General features: G+C 39.8%; 1 protein-coding gene across 1 annotated transcript in view; it reads left to right on the forward strand.

The window, feature by feature from the left end:
* Zc3h12b (zinc finger CCCH-type containing 12B) overlaps positions 1–24160 on the forward strand; it is a 35159-nt gene that overhangs the window by 1133 nt on the left and 9866 nt on the right.

The raw sequence follows: 24160 nt of genomic DNA on the forward strand, positions 1-24160 counted from the left end.
AACAGACAGAGTATTTAATACCAGTGTCCTGTGCTAACTAGATTAATCATCTTCAAAACCACTGCTTACACATCGCCAGTTGGCGTCTCAGAAATTTTCTGTAACTTTCAGTCTCTAATACACAATCCTCGGATTTTTCTGCCTTTAAGGCAAAGGTGTGTTCTGGACTTTTCTCCTCCCACTTAATTGCATCATTTATCTTAGTCTCTTTAATGGTCTTCTTGTAAATGACGCTCGTTTCTATATCCACTACCTGGATTCATGTCATTTCCCAACCTAGAAATTACACTTTCCTTATCTTCCTATCCTTAAAGATGTACCACCTACATCTCTATGGTTTTTCTAAACTCAATGATTATCCATGTTAGGATAAATATTTACCCCACAAAGATATCCACATGCTAATCTCTGAAGCCTGTAAGTCTGTTAAATAGTGAAATAGACCTTGTATATGTCTTCAACTTAAGAAGTTTGAGCTGGGTAATGTATACCTTGTACAATTAAGATTAGCCAAGAGTTGCTGCTGGAGGAAGGCAACAGGATCAGAATAAACAGCAAGGCATGCTACAGAAATAAGAAACGAGAGTGCAAGAAGCGGGCCATGAGCACAAGAATGAAGGTAGAATCTAAAACCTGTAAAGTGTTAGCCTGAAGAAAGAAAGCAGCCTTGCCAAATTTTGATTTTAGATTTCTGATGTCGTAAACTTTAAAATAGTAATTACTATGCATGCAGTAATTTGTTATAATAACAATGGTAAACTGATACACTGACTCCTGGTGAGACTGAACTAGTGCCATCACTAGGAGAGTCAGCGTGCTGATTCCTCAAAAAACTAAAAATAAAACTAGCATGTGGTCCAGGAGTACTAGTCCTGGATACGTAACTGAGGGACACAAGAAAGCCACAGCGATGCTTGCATGCTTCTTGGTTCCTAATCAGAAGAGCCAAGATAACCAACCAGTCTGAGTGCCCGTGGACCAAGTAATGGATACAGGGATTGTAGTCTATGCAGAAAGTGTTTTGTTTGAAGGAAAATTGAGTGAACCAGAGATTTATTTTTTTTAAGTAAAATAACTCAGATTCAGAAAGAGAAAAGGCTGATATGTTTCTTCTATGTCTAGTATAGATATAAAAGCATAAATATATATGACACAGAAATAGAAAAAAGAGTATGAGGGATGAGGAACAGGTCAAAACTGAAATGAAAGAAAAACCAAAGCAAATGGGGAGGCTATTGGGAGGACACGGACCATTGAAAGGCAAGAAGAGGGAGAATTTATTAGATATTTTTCTCATTGATATGACAAAACGCCATACAAAAGGAGCTTAGAAAAGAAGTCCTGTTGGGGATTTAGCTCAGTGGTAGAGCACTTGCCTAGCAAGCGCAAGGCCCTGGGTTCGGTCCCCAGCTCCGAAAAAAAAAAAAGAAAAAATAAAAAAATAAAAAGTCCTTATTCTGGCACACAGTTTGATGGTACAGCCCATCATGCTTGGGAACATATGGAGGCAGAAGCATGAGACAACTGGTCACACTGCACTCACAGCCTGAAAGCACGAAAGGATGAATGCTGCTGTTCGGCTACATTCCTCCTTTTGTTCAGTCTGGGTCTGCGGTTTATTCAGAATGGGTCCTTCTTTGTCAGTTAAACCTTTCTAAGAACAATGTCCCAGACACAGTCAGAGGTCTATTCTCATGGAAATTCCAACTTTGAAGAAGTTGACAGTCAAAGTTAGTCTTTACAGCTGTACCACTCAATTTTATTCCCAAATACATAGCTTTAGACCATAACATTCTAGCTCAAGACTATGAAGACTCAGTTTCAAATGTATTTAGTCCATCCCAACACTATTTGAGAGTATAAGATCTTTTCTAGAACTCAGAAGAATCTCTTAACCGTGAATATCTATAAAATCAGAAAACAAGTTACTTACTTCCAACCTACAAGGCTCCAGAATAAACAATGCCATTCCAAAAGGGAGGAGTCTGATGACAGCGAGGACAAATCAGATTAAAGCAAAAGCAAAACCTAGCAGGGGAAACAGCAACTCCTATGGCTTGACTGAGACTTCTGATGGCATCATCTGGGCTCCAATACTCATGGGAATCCTTACTCCTCCAGGTCTGCTCCCTATAACATATCTTTTTAATGACTCCATGGATACCTTCAGATTTTCTCGGTAGAGGTCTTATTGTACCAGTATCTCCAAAAATCCTGGAGGTTTCATTACAATTTACTTTCCAAGTTTCATGAAATAGACTTTTAGGAACTCCTTATAAGTAGATTGCCTGGTCTCAGCACCTCTCAGGAATGTTAGCACAAGACTCGACGACCCAACTCTTTTATTTCATATGCCTATAAAAGCATCACCGTGCCTACGATGCTTCCAAGTTCAGCGGGGATGGCAAAATGTAGTGTAGCTCCCTTCTAGCACAGCAGTATTAGCCTTTGTAAGCCTTTTTGGCTAAACCTGGAAAAACCACTTTCCTACAAAGTTATTTTTGAGCAGAGAAACACTTCGGCTACATTTTCAGTTTAAGCTCTTTCCTTAAAAAATATTTTAACATTGTCACAACATGTAACTTTGCCCTAAAACAAAGCAAAACAAAACAAAAACCCTTTCTCATTCAAGGGAGATTTCTCTTTAATGTTTCTAATCTCTAAAAGTTACAGATGCTCTGTCTTCATCTTCCTTCTCCACAACTTTAAAGGCACTTTCATTTCCTGAACAAACTTTATGTTTTTCCTACCTTTCTGCTCCCCATTTTCTTCTTTTTAAAAAGACTTGTTTGCTCGCATGCGTGCATGTATGAATATGCATATGAATGCATGAGCCCATGGAGGCTAGAAGGGGGCATTGGATCACCTAGAGCTGAAGTTATACACAGTTGTAAGCAACACAAACAACTCCAGTGCTGGGAACTGAACTCCAGTCCTCCTGAAGAGCAGCAGGTACTCTTAACCCCTGAGCGATCTATTTAGCCTCCTCTCCTTGTATCGTTATCTTACTGTGGACTCGAATAAGTGCAGTGAACAGTAACTACGATGCAGCCTGAAGGATACACCCTTTGAAATCTCCTCTTCCAAAAAATGTAGTCATTACCTTTAAATTCAGTCCACTTCTCAGTGAAGTGTAGCAGAAGGGGCTCAAGAGACAGCTCAGCAAAAAAGGGCCCTGACTGCTCTTCCAGATGATGCAAGTTCACGTTTTTCTTTTTTACTATTTTTCTTTTATTTAACATGTTTTCTTTCCTTTTCTTTTTCCATGCCCACAATCCTTCTATTCCTTTTTAAAATGACTTCTTTTCTAGTGTTGCGGGCACATAGGGGGTTTGACTAGATTTAGATTGGATCTTTCCTTCTAAAGTAGTTTGGTGACGTTGCTAGAGCAGCAGCTGGTTTTCTTCTCTTTCAGTGTTGTGGTCGAGGCCTAGAATTAAGGCTGCCCAGTAAAATATCCCTAAAATAAAGCCAGAAGACACACTGACCTCAACACGTGCCCAAATCACAACTTAGAAACCCAAGAAATAGGAAAATGGAAGAACATGGTGCTTCATCAACCATCAGTAATAGGATCCAATGCCCCCTTCTGGTGTGCATGAAGACAGCTACAATGTGTGTGTGTGTGTGTGTGTGTGTATATATATATATATATATATATATTCTTAAAAAAATTAAACCAAGGAGGAAGAATGCAATGCATGCATCCATTTATGGGTTTTCTAGAGTCTCCATAAAATAAGCAAGGGAAATTGGAGATTAGCCATCCTGTGAAGTGGATAATGGTGGCACAACACTCATTTCAGGGACAATGAAGAAAGGAGAATGTGGGAAAGCAAGGAAGTACAGATTCTTTTGCTAGTTTTCCTCTGCTTGGTTCCCTTTTGTTCTTAACCATGATAACTAATATCTTAATACACACCATACTATTTATGCTACTCTACTCCATAAGAATTCTTGGAGTTGAAGCACTCATTGTTTTTAGTTGACCATTATTGTATTTTGGTCTATCTATTTGCTACACTTGCTTCTGCAAATGATATATGCTTGGAGTAGTGTTTGAAATTGAGGCTTGACTACCCTGAGCACATGGGCTGAGGTTTTACCAATTGTGCTATGCCCAAACACAGATTAAAACCTTCTTTGGTGGTTTGATAAGAATGACCTCCATGGGCTCATATATGTGAATGCTCAGTCATCTGGGAGTAGAGAATTTGAATAGATTAGGGGGTGTGGCCTTATTGGAACTGTGTCCCTAGGGAGGCTTTGATATTTCAAAAGTCCACTAAGCCCAGAATCTCTCTCTCTTCTTCCTGTTCATGGATCCAGATGTATAACTATTAGCTAATTTTAATTAACACCATATCTACTTGTGTGCTGCCATGCTCCCCACCATGATGAGAATGGACCAAACTTCTGAAACTATAAGCAAATCCCAGTAAATGTTTTGTTTCATAAGAGTTGATCTGATCATGGTGTCTCTTCACAGCATTACACCTTTGGTCTTGGAGGTAAGCTCATTAAGACACAGGATGTTAAAGGGGAGGCAAAACATTCTACCCTGAGGGAACACTTCCTAAAATCACAAAGTAAACAACTCAAAATATCTTCAGAATGCCCCTTAACTGACCATATTTACTATTTCTCTCTTGCTACAAGCATATATAAGCCATTAACAGGACGTTTCACCTAAACACTAAAGAATATATTTTCTACTCAGTAATTCATGGAACTTCCACCAAAACCAACCACATGCTAGAATATGAAGCATGTATCAACAGATACAAGAAAATTGAAATAATGCACCATATCCTATCTAACCACCATGGATTAAAGCTGGATATCAGTAACAACCAAAAAGCAGAAAGTATACAAACTCATGGAAACGAAACAGCTTACTACTAAATGCAGAATGGCTCAAGACAGAAATTAAGAAGGAAATTAAAAATTTTACAACTGAATGAAAATGAATGCACAACATATTTAATGTTTTCAATTAATTAATTATTTTATTTATTTACATCCCAAGTGTTGTCCTCCCTCCTGGTCCTCCCTTTCAGAGTTCTTCCCCTCTCCCCTTCACCTCTGAGAAGGTGTCTCCCCGATGCCTCAGGCCATCCCCTTTCCCTGGGCACATCAAGTCTCTAAGGATTAGATGCATCCTCTCCCACTGAGGCCAGAGAAGGCAAACTTCTGTTACATATGTGCCGGGGGTGGGAGGGCTCGGACCAGCCCATGTATGCTCTTTGGTTATTGGCTTAGTCTCTGGGAGCTTCCAGGAGTCCAGGTTATTTCACACCATTGGTCTTCCTGTGGCATTGCCACCCCATTCAGTTCCTTCAATCCTTTCCCTAACTCTTCCAAAGGGGTCCCCGACCTCAGGTCAATGCTTGCTGTAAGTATCTGCATCTTTCTCAGTCATCAGGGGACAGCCATGATAGGCTCTGTTCTGAAAGCACAACATAGCATTAGTAATAGGTCAGGCCCTGGAGCCTCCCTTGAGATGGATCCAAAGTTGGGTATATTTTGCCTGTGTATTTTGCAGGCAGGACAGATTGTAAGTCAAAGATTTGTGGCTGCGTTAGTATCCATGTATCACTTCTGGTAGCTTGGAGAGTACCATCCTGCACCTACAAGACTTAGTATAAGAGTGAAAGCTCCATGTAGGCATCAGCTCAACTTCTCCATGTTAAATGACTGTCCTCACCAATGGTGCCCTGCTGCCAGTTTGTGGAAAGCAACCCTTTTTCTTTGTATCACTCTGGGTTGTTTCCGGATTTCCATGCGACTCGTTTGCCCAACAACTCAGTTTCCTTCACTGGAAGCCTTGCCTGGCTACAGAGATGTACAGTTGAGACTTCTTATCCCTTGCTACTAGGAGACCTCATTAGCATCACCTTCATAGATTCCAGGAAGCCTCCACTGCACTATGTTTCCAGACCATTCCCCAAATGCCCTCCAATTCCAGCCACCTCATCCCATATTCTCTCCCTCTACCCCACAGCCTTCAACTGATACCTCCTGCTCCTATCCCCATTTGCCCCCAATCTACCCATAAAATAAATCCTATTTCTCCTTTCCAGGGAGAGTCATACCTCCCCACTGGCCAACTCTTTACCTAACCTTATTGCATCTACAGACTGTAGCTTGGTTGTCATTTAATTAACAGCTAATATCCACTTATAAGAGAATACATACTATAATGTCTTTTGCAGTCTGGGTTTCCTCACTTAGGATTATTTTTTCTAGTTATATTCATCACATGCAGACCTCACCATGCCATTTTTTACAGCTGAATAATACTCCATTGTGTAAATGTACTATATTTTATGTGTTCATTCTTCAGTTTAGGGACACCTTTATTGCTTCCGGTTTCTGGCTACTATGAACAAAGCTACTGTGAACATGGTTGAGCAAGCATCCTTATGGTAGGAAGGAGTTTCATTTTTTTTTATAGTTAGATATTGTTATATCAAGTCCAAGTTTTCTGAGGAACCACCATATTGATTTGCATAGTGGCTGTAAAAGTTTGTACTCCCCCACCAAAGGAAGAGTGTTCCCATTGCTCTATATCCTCACCAAGATGGCTGCCACTTGTGTTATTAACCTTGGCCATTCTGACAGGTGTCAGATGGAGTCTCAAAGTGGTTTTGATTTGCTGGTGGCTAAGGATGTTGAATATTTCTTTTTTAGTAATTAATTTATTTATCTACACCACAAATACTGCCTCCCTCTTGGTCCCCCTTTGCAAAGTCGTTCCCCCGTCCCCCTTCCCCTTCACCAGGCTGGATACCTATCCTGGGTTTCCTTCCACCTTGGCACATCAAGTCTCTACAGGATAAGGTGCATCCTCTCCCCCTGAGACCAGACCAGATAGCCATCTACTACACAGGTTCTGGGGCCTCGGACCAGCTGCTCTATGCTCTTGGGTGGTGGTTCTGTCTCTGGGAGCTACAAGGGGTCCAGGTCACTTGCCAGTTTGTGCTTTTTTTTATTGCTTCTATTTCCATTTCCATTTCTTGGACAGTCTTAGTCTTTCCTTCAACAAGTTGTGTTTTCTTGGCTTTCTCTAAGGGATTTATTTATTTTCTCCATTTTTGTTTGTGTATTGCTCTATTTCTTTAACAGATTTCTTCATTTCCTCTTTAAGACCTCTATTACTTTCATGTGGTCGGTGTTAAGGTCTTTGTCCTGTGCTTCAGCTATGTTGGAATTATTCACGGCCTCCTGTAGTAAGATGGCTGAGCTCAATAGTGAGCTCATATTTCCCTGGCTGTTAAAGACTGTATTCTTTATTTTAAATCACTTTACATCTTGATTGCTGTCCCCCTCCTGGTGCCCTGTCACACGGTCCCTACCACCGTCTCCCCTCCCCTTCTCTTCTGAGAGGGTGGAATTCCCCCCACTTACCCACAGTATCCTCCAACCCTGGCAACAAGTCTCTACAGTGCTAGGCATATCCTCTCCCACTGGGACCAGACAGACAGCATAGTTTGGGGAACATATTCCACAGGCAGGCAACAGCTCTAGTGATAGCCCCCACTCCAAACTGAATATGAGTGCAGGGGACCTAGGTCCAACATGTGGATGCTCTTTAGTTGGCGGTTCCATCTCTGAGATCTGCCAAAGGTCCTGTTGTTGACTCAGTTGATCTTCCTGTGGAGTTCCTATCACATTAGGGGTCCTCAATCCTTCCCCCAACTCTTCCTTAAGAGTCCCCGCACTCTCTCCACTGTTTGGATGTGAGTTTGTGCATCTGTTTCAGTCAGCTCCTGGCCGGGGGGTAGGTTGCGGAGCCTCTCAGAAGACAGTTATGTTAGGTCCCTGTCCCCCAGCTCTGGCAACTGCATATTTCAATTCATTCCCCTGGCTATTTGGCCCTCTCTCCTGTTCTCCCCACACCTGATCCAGAACCCACATTTCCCTGCCAGTCCCCTATCCCACTGAGTCTCCTCCCTCCATCTGCCTTCGATGACTACTACCCCTTCTAAGTGAGACTCGAGTATCCTAGCTTGTGTCTTCCTTCTTGTTTAACTACTTAGGGTCTGTGGGGTATGTCGTGGGTATTCTGTACTTTATGGCTAATATCCGCTTTTAAGTGAGTATATACCATGCATGTCCTTTTGGGTTACTTCACTCACGATGATATTTTATAGTTCCATCTCTTGCCTACAAAATTCATTATGTCCTTGTTTTTAATAGCTGAATATATCCCATTGTGGAAATGAACCACAATTTTTGTATCAATTCTCTGGTTGAGGAACATCTGGGTTCTTTCCAGCTTCTGGCAATTATGAATAAGGCTTCTATGAACATAGTGGAGCATGTGTCCTTGTTATATATTGGAGCATCTTTTGGGTATATGCCCAGGAGTGGTATAGCTGGGTCTTCAGTTTAAGACTATTTCAAATTTTCTGAGAAACCACCGGATATATTTCCAGAGTGGTTTTACAAGTTTGGAATTCCACCGGCAATGGAAGAGTTGTTCCCTCTCTCCACATCCTCACCAGCAAGTGCTGTAACTTGAGGGTTTTTTTTTTTTTGACATTGAAGTTTTCTCAAATATTTACTCATCATTTGTGGGTTTTTTTTTTTTTAGCAGTGATCTGTTCCATTATTTGTTCACTTATTGATAGATTATTATATTTGGTATTTAATATTCTTGGGTTCTTTATACACTCTATCAAACCCATCTGATCTATAACTGACATTATTTTTCCATTTTGGAATGTTGTCTTGCAACTGTTCTGGTTGTGTCCTTTGCTGTATGTAAGCTTTCCCCCTCCTTACATTATTATTTTATTCCTTTTTTTTTTTTTTTACAATCCAGGCATTGCCCCTGGTCTGCTCTCCTACAGTTCCTCATCACATGCTTCCTCCCCCTGTCTTCAAGAAAATACCTCCCCAAAGGCCTCCCTACTCCCTGGGGCCTCCAGTCTCTTGAGGGTTAGGTGCATCTTCTCTGACTGAACCCAGACCCGGGAGTCCTCTGCTGTATCTGTGTTGGGGGCCTAATCTCAACTGGTGTATGCCTCCTGGTTGGTGATCCAGTGACTGAGAGATCTCAGGGTCCAGGTCACTTGAGATTGTTGGTCCTCCTACAGGGTTGCCCTCCTCCTCAGCTTCCTCCAGCTTTTCCCTAAGTCAACCACAAGAGTCCCAGACTTTAGTTCAATGGTTGGGTGTAAGTATCTGCATCTGACTCTCAGCTGCTTGTTGGGCCTCTCAGAGGACAGCCATGCTAGGCTTCCATCTGTATGCACAGCATAGCATCAGTAACAGTGTCAGGTTTTAAAGTCTCCCCTTGAGATGGATCCCAATTGGACATGTCACTGGACCTCCTTTCCCTCAGTCTCTTCTTGATTTTTTACCTGCAGTTCTTTTAGACGGGAACAGTTCTGGGTCAGAGTTTTAGACTATGGGATGGCAACCCCATACCTCCACTTGATGCCCTGTCTTTCTACTAGACGTGGACTCTACAAGTTCCCTCTCCCCACTGTTGGATATTTCATCCAAGGTCCCTCCCTTTGAGTCATGAGAGTCTCTCACCTTCCAGGTCTCTGGTACTTTCTAGAGGGCCCCCACCAGCTCCCACCCAATGAGGTTGCATATTTCCATTCATTCTGCTGGCCCTTGGGGCTTCTCTCCTGTCTTCAACGCCACCATGCCTGATTATATTCCCTTTTTACCCTCGCACTCCCCTCTCTCATCCAAATCCCTTCCTCCTCTGCCTTGCATGATTGATTTCTTATTTCTCCCAAGTGGGATTGAAGCATCTTCACTTGGGCCTTCCTTTTTGTTAAACTTCTTAATGGTCTGTGGATTGTTCCCTAGGTATTCTGTACTTTTGAGCTAATATCCACATATCAGTGAGTACACACCATGCATGCTGTTTTGGACCTGATTTACCTCACTTAGGATGATATTTTCTAGTTCCATCCATTGCCTGCAAAACTCTTGATGTCCTCATTCTTAATAGCTGAGGAATACTCCATTGTGTAAATGGACCACATTTTCTGTATCCATTTTGTCTTTGAGGAACATTCGGAGTTGTTTCCAGATTCTGACTATCACAGATAAGGCCACAGGGAATTGAGTGGAGCATGTGTCCCTGTGGTATGGTGGTGCATCCTTTGGGTATATGCCCAAGAGGGGTATAACTGGGTCTTCATGTAGATCTATTTCCAATTTTCTGAGGAACCTCCAGATTAATTTCCAGAGTGGTTGTACCAGTTTGCAATCCCACCAATAACATGTGCTGTCACCTGAGTTTTTGATCTTAACCATTCTGATTGGTATAAGGTAGAATCTCAAGGTCATTTTCATTTGCATTTCCCTGATGACTAAGAACTTTGAACATTTCAGTAAGTGCTTCTCGGCCACTCAAGATTCCTCTATTATGAATTCTCTGTTTAGTTCTATAGCCCATTTTTTGATTGGGTTGTTTGGATTTTTGGAGGTTAGCTTCTTGAGTTCTTTATATATTTTGGATATTAGCCCTCTATTAGATGTGAGATTAGTGAAAATTTTTTTCCTAATCTGTATGTTGCCAATTTGTCCTATTGACTACGGTCCTTTGCCTTGCAGACGTTTTCAGTTTCACGAGATCCCATTTATCAATTCTTGATCTTAAAGCCTGAGCCATTGGAATTCTGTTTAGGAAATTTCCTCCAGTGCCAATGAGTTCGAGGTTCCCCCATCTGTTCTTTTATTGTTAAGAATTGTTTTCTCTATTCTGGGTTGGTTTGTTGTTGTTGTTTTGTTTTGTTTTGTTTTGTTTGCCTTTCCATATGATTTTGAGAATTGCTCTTTTCATATCTGTGAAGAATTGTGTAGGGGTTTTGATGGGGATTGCATTGAATCTGTAGATTGCTTTTGATAGGATGGACATTTTTACTAGGTTAATCCTGCTAATCCATGAGCATGGGAGATCTTTCTATCTTCTGAGGTCTTCAATTTCTTTCTTGAGAGACATGAAATTCTTATCATACAGATCCACTTGTTTGGTTAGAGTTATTTTATATTATTTATTACTATTGTGAAGGGTGCTGTTTCACTATTTTCTTTCTCTGCTTGTTCATCATTTGTATAAAAGAAGGCTACTGATTTGTTTGAGTTAATTTTATACCCTACCACATTGCTGAAGTTATCAGCTGTAGAAGTTCTCTGGTAAAATTTTGGGGTCACTTAAGTATACTATGATATCATCTGCAAATAGTGATACCTTAACTCCCTCTTTGCCAATTTTTATCCCCTTAATCTCCTTCTGTTGTCTTATTGCTCTGCCTAGCACTTCTAATATTATATTGAATGGGCAGCCTTGTCTAGTCCCTGATTTTAGTGGTATTGCTTCAAGTATCTCTTTATTTAGTTTGATATTGGCTGTTGGTTTGGTGTATATTGTTTATATTATGTAGGTATGGGCCTTGAATTCCTGATCTTCCCAATACTTTTAACATGAAGGGGTGTTATATTTTGTCAATTGCTTTTTCAGAATCTAAGGAGATGATCATGTGATTTTTTTTCCTTTGAGTTTGTTTATATAGTAGATTACATTAATGGATTTTCATATGTTGAACCAACCTTGCATCCCTGGAATGACACCTACTTGGTCATGGTGAATGATTGTTTTAAAGTGTTCTTGGATTTAGTTTGTTAGAATTTTATTGAGTAGTTTTTGCATTAATATTCACAAGTGAGATTGGTCTGAAGTTCTCTTTCTTTGTTGGATTTTTGTGTGGTTTAGGTATCAGAGTAATTGTGGCTTCATAGAATGAATTAGGTAGTGTTCCTTCTGTTTCTATTTTATGGAATAGTTTGAGGAGTGTTGGTATTAGGTCTTCTTTGAAGGTTTGGTAGAATTCTGCACTAAAACCCATCTGGCCCTGGACTTTTTTTCCCCCCATGGTTGCAAGCTTTAAAAAAAAAAAAAGGATATTTTTTTTATTTACATTTCAAATGTTATTCCCTTTCCTGGTTTTCCATCCAGAAACCCCCTCTACCCTCGCCCTGCTTCTATGAGGGTGCTCCCCGACTCACCCACCTACTTCCTCCCCCCCCCACCCTGGCATTATCCTACACTGGGGGCATTGAGCCTTCAGAGGGCTAAGGGCCTCTCCTCCCATTCATACCTTACAATGCCATCCTCTATTACATATGCAGCTGGAGCCATGTGTCCCTCCATGTGTACTCATTGGTTGGTGGTTTAGTCCCTGGGAGCTCTGGGGTGTCTGGTTGATTGATATTGTTGTTCTTCCTATGGAGTTGCAAACCACTTCAGTTGCTTCAGTCCTTTCTCTAACTCCTCCATTGGGGACCCCATTCTCAGCTCAATGGTTGGCTGCTAGCATTTGCCTCTGTATTTGTCAGGCTCTGGCAGAGCATCTCAGGAGACAGCTATATCAAGCTCCTGTTGCCATGCACTTCTTGGCATCCACAATAGAGTCTGGGTCTAGTGACTGTATGTGGGATGGATCCCCAGGTGTGGCAGTGCTTCTTTTTGTTCTAGAGCTCTCAGGTGTGCCATTAAGTTGCTAGTGTAAGATCTCTCCAGTTTCTTTACTAGGGCACTTAGTGCTATGAATTTTCCTCTTAGCACTGCTTTCATTGTGTCCCACCTGTTTGGGTATGTTGTATCATCCTTTTCATTGAATTCCAGGAAGCCTTTAATTTTCTCTTTATTTCTTCCTTGACCAAGCTATCATTGTGTAGAGAGTTGTTCAGCTTCCATGGATATGTGGGTTTTCTGTTGTCTCTGTTGTTATTGAAGTCTAGCCTTAGTCCGTGATCTGATAAGATGCATGGGATTATTTCAATATTCTTGCATCTGTTGAGGCTTGTTTTGTGACCAAGAAACAAACGGAAGTTGCCATTCTAATATCCAATAAAATATACTTTCAACCAAAAGTCATCAAGCAAGATGGGAAAAGACACTTCATAATCAGCAAAGGAAAAATCAAGGAGCCTCAATTGTGAACATCTATGCTCCAAATGCAAGGGCACACTCATTCATAAAAGAAACATTACTAAAGCTCAAAACACACATTGAACACCACCAAATAATAGTAGGAGACTTCAACACCCAATTCTTTTTTTTTTTTAGATTTTTTTTTTTTTCGGAGCTGGGGACCGAACCCAGCGCCTTGCGTTTTCTAGGCAAGCGCTCTACCACTGAGCTAAATTCCCAACCCCAACACCCAACTCTTAACCAATAGACAGGTCATTGAAACAGAAACTAAACCGAGGTACAATGAAACTAATAGAGGTTATGAACAAAATGGATTTAACACACACACACACACACAGAGAGAGAGGGGGGGAGGGAGGGAGGAAGGGAGGGAGGGAGAGAGAGAGAGAGAGAGAGAGAGAGAGAGAGAGAGAGAGAGAGAGAGAGAGAGAGAGAACAGAGTTTTTTATCTTAGCCATTCTGATTGGGGTAAAGTGGAATCTCAGGGTCCTTTCAATTTGCATTTCCCTGATAACTAAGGATTTTGAACATTTCTTCTTTTCTTTTTTTTTTTTTTTTTCTTTTTTTTTCGGAGCTGGGGACCGAACAGGGCCTCGGCTTGCTAAGCAAGCTCTACCACTGAGCTAAATCCCCAACCCCAGGATTTTGAACATTTCTTTAAGTGTCCTCAAGATTCCTTTATTGGGAATTCTCTGTTTAGCTCTGTACCCTGTATTTTAAATGGGTTACTTTTTTAAAAGTCTTTTTTTGGAGTCTATCTTCTTAAGTTCCTTATAGCTTTTGAATATTAGCCCTCTGTTGGATGTAGGGTTAGTCGAGATCTTTTCCCAATCTGTAGGCTGCCTTTTTGTCCTATTGACAGTGTCATTTGCCTTACAGAATCTTTTCAATTTCACAAGGTCCCATTTATCATTTTGATCTTGGAGGCTGAGCTATTGATGTTCTGTCCTGGAAATTTTCTCCTGTGCCAATGCATTCAAGGGTATTTTCTACTTTCTCTTTTATTAGAATCAGTGTGTTTCCAATTTCTGAGTTATGAATAAAGCTGCTATGAACGTATTTGAGAAAGTGTCCCTGTGGTGTAGTGGGGAATCTTTTGGGTGTATGCCCAGGACTAATATAGCTGGATCCTGAGGTAGGACTATTCCCAATAATCTGAGAAACTGCCAAATTGATTTCCAAAATGATTGTGAAAGTTTTCACTCCACAAGCAATGGAGAAGTGTTCCTTTTGCTCCACATCTTTGCCAACATGTCCTACTTAAGTTTGTGATCTTAGCCACTCTGACGGGGTAAGATGGAATCTCAGAATCATTTTGATTTTCATTTGTCTGATGACTAAGGACATTGAACATTTCTTTAAGTGGTTTTAAGCCATTAGGAAATTTTCTATTTGGTTCTATACATCAAATTTTAATTGTGGTCTTCAGTTTGATGGTGTCTGATTTTTCCAGTTCTTCATATATTTTTGCTGTTTGTCCTCTGTCTGGTGTAGGGTCAGTAAAGATAATTTCCCATTCTGTAGGCTGTTGTTTTATTGTATTGATGGTCTCTTTTGCCCTACAGAAACCTCAATTTCATGAGGTCCCATTTATTAATTTTTGATCTTAGTGCCTGAGCTATTGGCACGTTGTCGGCTGTGCTAATGTGTTCAAGGCAATTATTCACTTTTTCTTCTATTAGATTTAGTGTATCTGGTTTTATGTGGAGGTCTTTGATCCTCTTGGACTTAAGTTTGTGCAGGGTGACAAATGTGGACCTATTTTCATTCTTCTACATATAGACATACAATTAGAAACACCATTTGTTGAAGGTGCTTTCTTTTTTTCCCTATTGTATAGTGTTGGCTTCTTTGTCAAAAGTCATGTGTCTGTAGCATATGGGTTTATTTCTGGGTCTTCAATTCTATTCTGTTGATCAACAAGGGCAAACTGGCACCACCTGGATCCAGGCGTCCTACTACAGTAAGCCCCAGATATCCTCGCACAGCCAGAGCACAAGGAGATGGCCTTACATCCAATCTTATAAAGATGATAGAGGCCTTTAGAGAGGAAATAAATAAATATATTAAATAAATACAGGAAAATACTATCAAACAAATGAAGGAAATGAATAAAACTGTTTAAGACTTGAAAATGGAAATAGGAACTGTAAAAAAACTCAAACTGAGGGGATCCTGAGATGGAAAACCTAGGAAAGAGAACAGGAACGACAAACACAAGCATCCTTTTATGGTCGAAGATACCGTAGAATAAGTTGATACATTTGTCAAAGAAAATGTTAATCTAAAAATTTCATGACACAAAACATTCAAGGAATCTTGGACACCATGAAAAGGCCAAACCTAAGAATAATAGGAATACAAGAAGGCGAAGAGTTCCAGCTCCAAGGACCAGAAAATATTATCAACAGAATCATTGAAGAAAACTTCCCCCATCTAAAGAAAGAAATGCCTATAAGCATTTATGAAGTTTGCAGAACACCAAATAGGTTGGAATGTAAAAGAACAACACTCCCACCAAATAATAATAAAAACACTAAATGTGCAATTAAAAATTTAGAACACTGATGGAAGAAACTGAAGAAAACACTATAAGAACAAAAGACCTCCCATGCTCATGAATAGCAGATTTAATATTGTGAAGATACTGGCATCAAAGGATTGAATGCAATCTCATTCAGATTTCAATGGCATTCCTTGCATAAATAGAAAAGTAATATATAAAATTCATAAGTAAGTACAAAAGACCCGAATAATCAAAGTATTTGTGAGCAAAAGTAATCATATCCTTGATATAAAAATTGATAGGGCCATAGTAGCAAATAGAGCAAGGTGCTGGCATAAAACCATAGACCAGTGTAAAGCATAAAGGACCAAGAAGTACATTGTGTTGCTATAGCCACCTGATTATTTACAAATCGATATAAAAAAATTACACATTGGAGAAAAGATATCCTCTCAAATTATGTTGGGAAAGCTGGGCATCTATATAGAGAATGAAACCATATCTCTGTATGACATCATTTACAAAAATTAATTCAAAATGTATCAGTGGCATTAAATTAAGGTCTGAAACTTAGAATCTTTAAGAGGAAACCAGAAACATTCTGAGAAACAGGTTGTACTGGTTAGTTTTGTGTATCAAGTTGACGCAAGCTAAAGTCGTCACAGAGAAAGAAGCCTCAGTAAGGCATTTACTCAACTAGTGATCAATGGGAGAACTCCTATTGTGCATAGTGCCATCCCTGGGCTGGTATCATGGGTTCTATAAGAAAGCAGATTGAGTAATCCAGTAGGCAGCCCTCCATGGCCCCTGCATCAGCTCCTGCCTCTAGGATCCCACCCCATTTGAGTTTCTGTCCTGACTTCCTTTGATGATGAACAGCTATGTGGAAGTGTAAGCTGAAGAAACCATTTTCTCTCAACTTGCTTTTTGGTCATGTTTTGTCACAGCAGTATAAACTCTAAGTAAGAGGTTGTGCTGTCTGGTTCTTATCAAATTGACATAAGCTAGAGTCATTTTGGAAGAGGAAACTTCAATTGAGAAAATGTTCCCATCAGATTGAGATTGGGCAAGCCTATGGGGCTTTTTTAAAAATCAATGATTCATGTGGATCAGTCCACTGTGCCCAGTGACATCTCTGGGCTAGTAGTTCTGAGTGCCGAGCAAGTAAGCCATGGAGAGGAAGGCTGTAACCATAATTCCTTCATAGCCTCAGTGTCAGTTTCTGCCTCCAAATTTCAACCTTGAGTTTCTTCCCTAACTTCCTTAGATGATGGACTTTACAAGCTGTAAGCTGAAGTAAACCCTTTCCTCCCAAATTGCTTTGGATAATAGTGGTTTATTTCAGTGCTAGGAATTCTATTACTTGTCATCTGCAAATAAGCTAAACAGAAAAAAAAATCTGTGAATTAAATGACATCATGAATCAAACAGAACTAACAGATATTTATAGAATATTCTGTTCAAGTACCAAAGAATCCATATGCATCCCAGCAGCCAATGAAACTTCCCCCAACACAAAACAAAATCAACAAATATGAGTAATTTAGAGTTCTATCCAGCATTGTATCTGATTATAACATGACTAAAGCTAAAGAAACTGCAGTGGAATCCATGAACTCAAACTAAACAGCACCACTGAATGAAAACAGAACCAAGGGTAAAATAAAGAAGGAAAGGTTAAAAAGTCAAGTACAGCAAAGTCTATGGAACACAATGAAGGGAGTTCTCAGGAAAGTTTATATCCATGAGTGCCACCATGAGGAGAAAAATAAGCCTCAAATTGATGCATCTGAAGGCCCTATAAAATCAAGAACAAATAAAACCCACAAAACCATGTGAAACGTAAAAGCTTCTGTAGAATTTCCAAACCAAAAGGAATGGCAAAATCAAAACAAAACAAAAAATAGTCAACGAAATGATTCCTGATGATACTCTGCTATGCTTCTAGATTGGTGTCTAGCCCAGTTGTCATCAGAGAGGCTTCATCCAGCAACTGATGGAAATAGATGCAGAGATTCACAGCCAAACATTAGGCTTAGCTCAGGGAATCCGGCTGAAGAGGGGGAGAAAGGATTGTAGAAGGCAGAGTGGTCAAGGCTACCACACAAAACACACAAGATCAAATAACCTGGGCTCACAGGGAGCCTGCATGAGTCTGACCTACATCCTCTGCACATATATTACAGTTGTACAGCTTGGTCTTCATGTGGGACTTCTAACAGTGGAAGTAGAGGCTGCCTCTGACTTTTTTGCCTGCTTTTGGGACCTTTTCCTCTTACTGTGTTCCCTTGTCCAGCCTTAATATGAGGGGAGATGCCTAGTCTCACTGCAACTTGATATGCCATGTTTGGTTAATATTCCTGGGAGGCCTGCCCTTTTCTAAAGGGAAAGGAAGAGGAGGAGTGGATGGGGGAGTATAAGGAGGAAAAGGAACTAGGAAAAGAAGAGGGTATGGAAATTATGGTCATGATGTATATATATATAGAAGAAGGAATTAAAAATTAAAATAATATCCACAAAAAGTAAATATCAAGAGCTTATCATAATCTCAAAAACTTTAAGAAATGACTGCCTTATGTCTAGTTGTGGCTTTCTCTAATGGTCTCCATTTGCTAGAGAGAAAAGAATGTTTGATGAGTAGTGGTAGCTCCAGTTATCTGAGGGTATAAGGATAAAGATTAAGGATAAGATTTAAAGTGTAGTCAGAAGTTAACTAACAAAGTAGTGGTACAATGTAGAGATCAATGGATCTTGGGCAGCACATGGTCAATAGGTAGATCTATATCACATATCCTGAATCTATGGCTCAGGGAACACCACAGAAGAGAAGGCAGAAAGATTGTGAGTCAAGTCCAGAGATGTACTGGGAAAGTCTCTCCTAGACATGACTGCATTTACAAACCAGAACAATAGCAATATATTGACATGATAGGGGGAAATTTTTGAGGTTTCTCATTTCTAGACAAAGAGCTATTGGCTACTAGTAATTGCTGGAAGAATAAAAATTAGCTCATCCCAGGGATGAACTCTTGTATTGGCTGTTAAATGCAGAGCAGTCAGCCTTGAAATTGTGTACACACAAACAACATAAACAGACTCAGGAAGTTAAATTTATATATGAATAAATATATATTCATAAATGCATATAAATATATGTGCATACACATATATAATAGATATAATCAATGGAAAAAAGTTATCAACATGAGAATTGGGTGGGACAGGTGGAATTCAAGGGAGAATAGCTGGGAGGGACTGAAAAGAGAAAAGGAGGGTAGAAGTGATTCAATTCTAATTAAGTTGAAAGTGACGAAACACTTTCCAGTTCATTTTATGGAGCCAACATCATCCAGATACCAAAACCAGAAAAAGACTCAACAAACAAAAATGAAAATTATAAGCCAATGTCTCTGATAAACATGAATGAAAGTTCTTTCAATAAAATGATTTGAAAACAAAATTTAAGAACACTTCAACAAGATTATCCTGTAGGATCAAGTTGGCTTCAGTGCAGAGATGCGTAAATGGTTCAGCATATAGAATTCACTACATAAATTGATTTAACCACATGATCATCTCACTAGATGCAGAAATGCCCTTTGACAGACTTCAACAACATGATAAAAATCCTAGAAGATTTAGAGATAGAGAGGACATATCTTAATATGACAGCCACAACAAACAAAAAAGCCCACAGCCATTATCTTGCTAAATGAAGGGGAAAAAATCTAAACATTTTCACTAAAATTAGGAACTAGACAAAGATGTTGGCTCTTCCTCTGCCTATTCAAAATAGTGACAGGAATCTGATCTATGGCAGTAAGGCAAATGAAGGAGACCAAGGCTATGAAAAAAACTCAAACTATTCTTATTTGAAGACAGTATGACTCTCTATATAGAAGAAGCTAAAAATTCTACCAGAAATATCCTATAGCTGACAAGCACAATCATAAAAATACAAAACTACAAAGAATACACAAGTGGCAAGCATTTCAAGAAATAAACAAGCAAAGCAATTCCACTCACAATACTCTCAAAATATCTAATGGAATAAATGTAATCAATAAGTAAAGGCAGTGAAAACACCATTGAAAGGATAAATTGGAAAGACATCTCACGCTCATGGATTGGTAAAGCTAATATTGGGAGAATAACCATCTTATCAAATGCAATCTACCAGTTCCCAGAGACTGAACCACTAACCAAAAGCAAGCATGGGATGGACCTAGGCCCCCTGCACATATGTAGCAGATGTGCAGCAGGTCCCCCACCAACAAGCAGGGACTGTCCCTTGCTTTGTTGTCTGCCTGTGCATCACATCCCCCTAACTGGGCTGCCTTGTCTGGCCTCAGTGAGAGAGGATGCTAGTCCTGCAGTGACTCAATGTGGCAGGGTGGGTTGGTACCCAGGAGGAGCTCCCTTTTCTCAGAGGTAAAGGGGAGAGGTATGAGGGAGGGGCTGTATGGAGGGGGGACCAGGGTGAGAGGGGGCTGCAATTGGAATGTAAAGTGAATAAATAATAGGAAAAAGTGGGGCATGGGGCTGGAAAGACAGTTCAGTGGTTAAGAGCACATATTACTCTTCTAGGAATGAGAGTTCAGTTCCCAGTACCTATGTCAAGTGACTCACAGAAACCTGTAACTCCATGTGCAGAGGATCTGATGCCTCTGGCCTTCTCAGGCATCTACACACTTGTGACAGGCACGCGTGCACACACACATTTCAAAAACGATCAGAGAACCTTACAGACATCTCTCAACTGACGAATTATAAATGGTCGAGAAATGTTTAAATAAATTTCAACATCCCTGACCATCAGGTAAATGAAACATAAAACTTTGAGATTTTTATGTTACCCCAAACAAAATAGCTAAGATCCAGAAAACAAATGATGACAGATTATGATATGTATGTGGGGAAAGAGCAAGACTTACTCGCTGCTGATAGTACACACTGGTGAAGCCTCACTGGAAATCAATTTGGAGGTTCCTCAAAAGGCTACATGATGGAGCTATACTACTTTTGGTCACATATCTCTCTAGTGATACCTGCACATCAGTTCTGTTTCTTTATTCACAATATCAAGGAAATGGAAACAGTTTTGATGTGCATTAACTGAAGAATGAATAATGAAAATGTGGTATATTGATATATTTACACGGTAGAACATTATTCAGCAACTAAGAAAAATGTAACTTTGAGAGTCATATGTGTTCTAGTTTGCCTTTTATTGCTGTGATAAAGACCATGACTGAAAGAAACTTGAGCAGGAAAGAGCTTATTTGGTTTATAGATCAGGATCAGATTCATCATTGAAGAAAGCCAAGGCAGGAACTGAATCAGATCAGGAACCGGAAAACAAGAATTGAGGCAGAGATAAGGGAGAAATGCTGCTTACTGGCTTGCTCCACATAGCTTACTTGGTTTGCTTTCTTATACATCCCAGGGTGACACTGCCTGCAGGTGGCTAAATCCTCCCATAGTGACCACTAATCAAGAATTGACCTACAGTTTTGCCTATAGGCTGTGCTGGTGGAGGCATTTTCTTGACTGAGGTTCCTGCTTCCCAGACAACTCTACTTATTTATGTCAAGTTGACAAAAGTCCCCAATACAGTTGGCTAAATGGATAGAGCTGGAAACATTCGTTCTGAGTGAAGAAACCCAGAACCAGAAAGCAAGACATCAAGCATCACATATGTTATACCTCACTTGTGTATATTAACCTTAAATCACATGTGTGTTCCATTTAGAACCATAGAAGTCAGGAAATTAGTAAAGGACCACAGCAAGGGTAATTTCAGGGGAGGGGAGAGAGAACCCAGTGGTGTAAAGAGTTAAGGGGGGGATAATGGCACAAAAGCTTTTAGTGGAATAAATTAGGGAAATGGAAGAGATAACTGTCGTGGCTTGAATAAAAAGAGGCCCCCAACAGGCTCAGAGGAAGTAGCACTATTAAGAGGTGTGGCCTTGTTGGAAGAAGTGGGTCACTGGGAGATGAACTTTGAGATGTCAGATGCTCAAACCAGGCCCAGTGCCACTGTCTTTTCCTGCTTCCTGCTCATAGGGATGTAGAACTCTCAACTACCTCTCCAGCACCATGTCTGCCAATGTGCCACCATGCTTCCTGCCATGATGATAATAGACTAAAACTCTGAACTGTAAGCTGGCCCCAATTAAATCCATTCTTTTCTAAGAGTTACCGTGGTCATGGTGTCTTTTCACAGTAATAGAACCCCAACTAAGACAATACCTAACACTAAAGACATTTCAAAAAATTCTATGGAGACCTTCTATGGTAGAATCCCCCTAAAATCTGCACATACACATATATAAAAAGTTCGAAGTGTTTATCTCATAACAGGGCAACAATGTCCCTATTAGACACCACTGGATAGCACATAAAAAGCCCAGTGATCAGAATGAGTTACTTTTTTTACGAGTTGTTATCAAGCGAATTCTCAAGAAGTCCCAAACAATACATACAAATTATTGCCAGTGCTTTTGGTTACCTTCCAAAACTTGGTGGCAAGATCCTATCGCTAAAAATGCCATATACATCTGAGTCATTAAACATGGAAAAGTCAAGCTGTTACTAATCAGGAAGCTTCATCTATACTGGCTACTTTTCATAGTACTAGAAGGGACTATGCAAGTTACCGCAACAGAAAAGTAATCATCAGCCTTACTCATTGTGTACTCTGCTAGCTACAAAAATGACCTGGCAAGACATGTTCACCAGAGCCAGAAATGTTATAAGAGTAACTAACCACTTTCCACTTGGATTTAAGGCCTACTTCACAAGTTGAAACCCATTTCTTGCACTGTTATTGGGGCTTAGAATCTATAGCTAGACAGGTCATAGATCATAGAAGAGGACTCACTATTATTACTTTTCTAAATGAACATAATGATAAACTGACTCCTAATGATTTCTCATTATACCCATAGGTGAGTATGTAGTCCAACCTCATCAGAGAAGCTTCTCTTTTCAGTACATGATGATTAACACAGAAACACAACTGATCAAGGAGCAAGAATTAGAGACTGTGGAATTAGAGGCAGGACCTAAATGAAACATCTGCATCATAACTACACACACACACACACACACACACACACAGAGGGAGAGAGAGAGAGAGAGAGAGAGAGAGAGAGAGAGATCTGGACAAATACGATTGTGCCCCCAGAGTTAGCACTGCAATGTTAGAATCATAGGACCAAAGCACACATGAATCAGATTCTTGTTACTTCTCCAGTTGTCTAGCAAAAAAAAAAAAAAACCTGGCATATTCCTCTGAAGGAACAGTACAGTAGGAAAAATAAGGAGGAGGCCGCAGCATATGCTAAAGTTTTGGCCAAATAGAATGGAGAAAGCAAAAAAAAAAAAAAAAATGCTAAGAGAAAACTGCCAAGAGACATAGGCTGTCCTGACTGAGATCTTGTATTTCTGTTGCTGGTTAGACTGTTAGCTTGGAGGGGACGGTGGGAAGGGTTATCACAGAAGCCTTCCATGTCCTCCTTCTCAACTATGCATCTGCAATTTTTTCTGATTGTCTCAAAAATAAGAGTCTTTAAGAGTAACAAATAAATGATCAGACCTTGAAATAAGATAAAAGTAAATGCAATACAGCATATACATAGACTCAGGGACAGAAATTAGATAGGATCATCTGAGGAGGAAGAAAGGGCTTTTGATGCACTTCTGTACTTTTATCATGAGAAAAAGACCTGAAACTAGAAAATGATAGTACCTCAACATCATAACGTGTATACACAAATCTGTAGTAAAGTTTATAGTAAATAGGAGAAATACTAAAATGGTTTCCTATAAAATCAATAACAAGTGTATAGACTTTCTTCATTTTTATTAAACCTTAGCTAGAGAAATTAGTATGGGGGGAAAGCAGTGACAAATAGCAAAGATATATGTATAATTGATTTGATAATTAATATAAATATATAATATAGTGTGTGTGTATGTGAGAGAGACAGACAGACAGACAGACAGACAGAGACAGACACTCTATAGACTATTGGATAATTCTTAGGTCTGACAAATTATTTCAGAAACCAGTGTACAGCATCAACACACAAAAATCAGTAGCTTTTCTATTTAACCAATGTACAGAAAAAGAAATAGGTAAAATAATTTCATTTACAGTAGTTCTCAAAGTAACTTAGATATAAGTACATATAACCATGAAAGTGATAGAACTCTGTAGTCAACTTTCAAAACTGAAAAAAATGGAAGATGCTAGATGATGGAAATACATAACTTCTTGGATCAGCAAAACTGGTACTATGAAAAGGCTATATTATTGAAAGTGATTTACAAATTCATTATTTTCCCCAGCAACACTCTAATGACATTCTTTACAGAAATCGTGTTTCATCTTCATGGTATCATTATACATATGTGTCTGTATTCCTCTTTCGTATTTTTTCTGATTGATCATTGCCCGCCCTTCCCTATACCTCTTCCCGTACTCAACTGGTTCCTTCACGTGTATGTGTTGTGATGTGTGTATGTGGGTGCTCTTGCCCATGCAGGTGTATGTGGAGGCCAAAAGTAGTTATTTGAATGAATTCTTTAATTGCTTCTCCCACTAGGGTGGCACAATGAACCTACAACTTAACCATTTATCTCAGGCCCTCAAGTGCTGGGGGACACACTCTTGCTCCTCT

Source organism: Rattus rattus, chromosome X, assembly GCF_011064425.1.
Source record: "Rattus rattus isolate New Zealand chromosome X, Rrattus_CSIRO_v1, whole genome shotgun sequence".
Taxonomy (NCBI): Eukaryota; Metazoa; Chordata; class Mammalia; order Rodentia; family Muridae; genus Rattus; species Rattus rattus.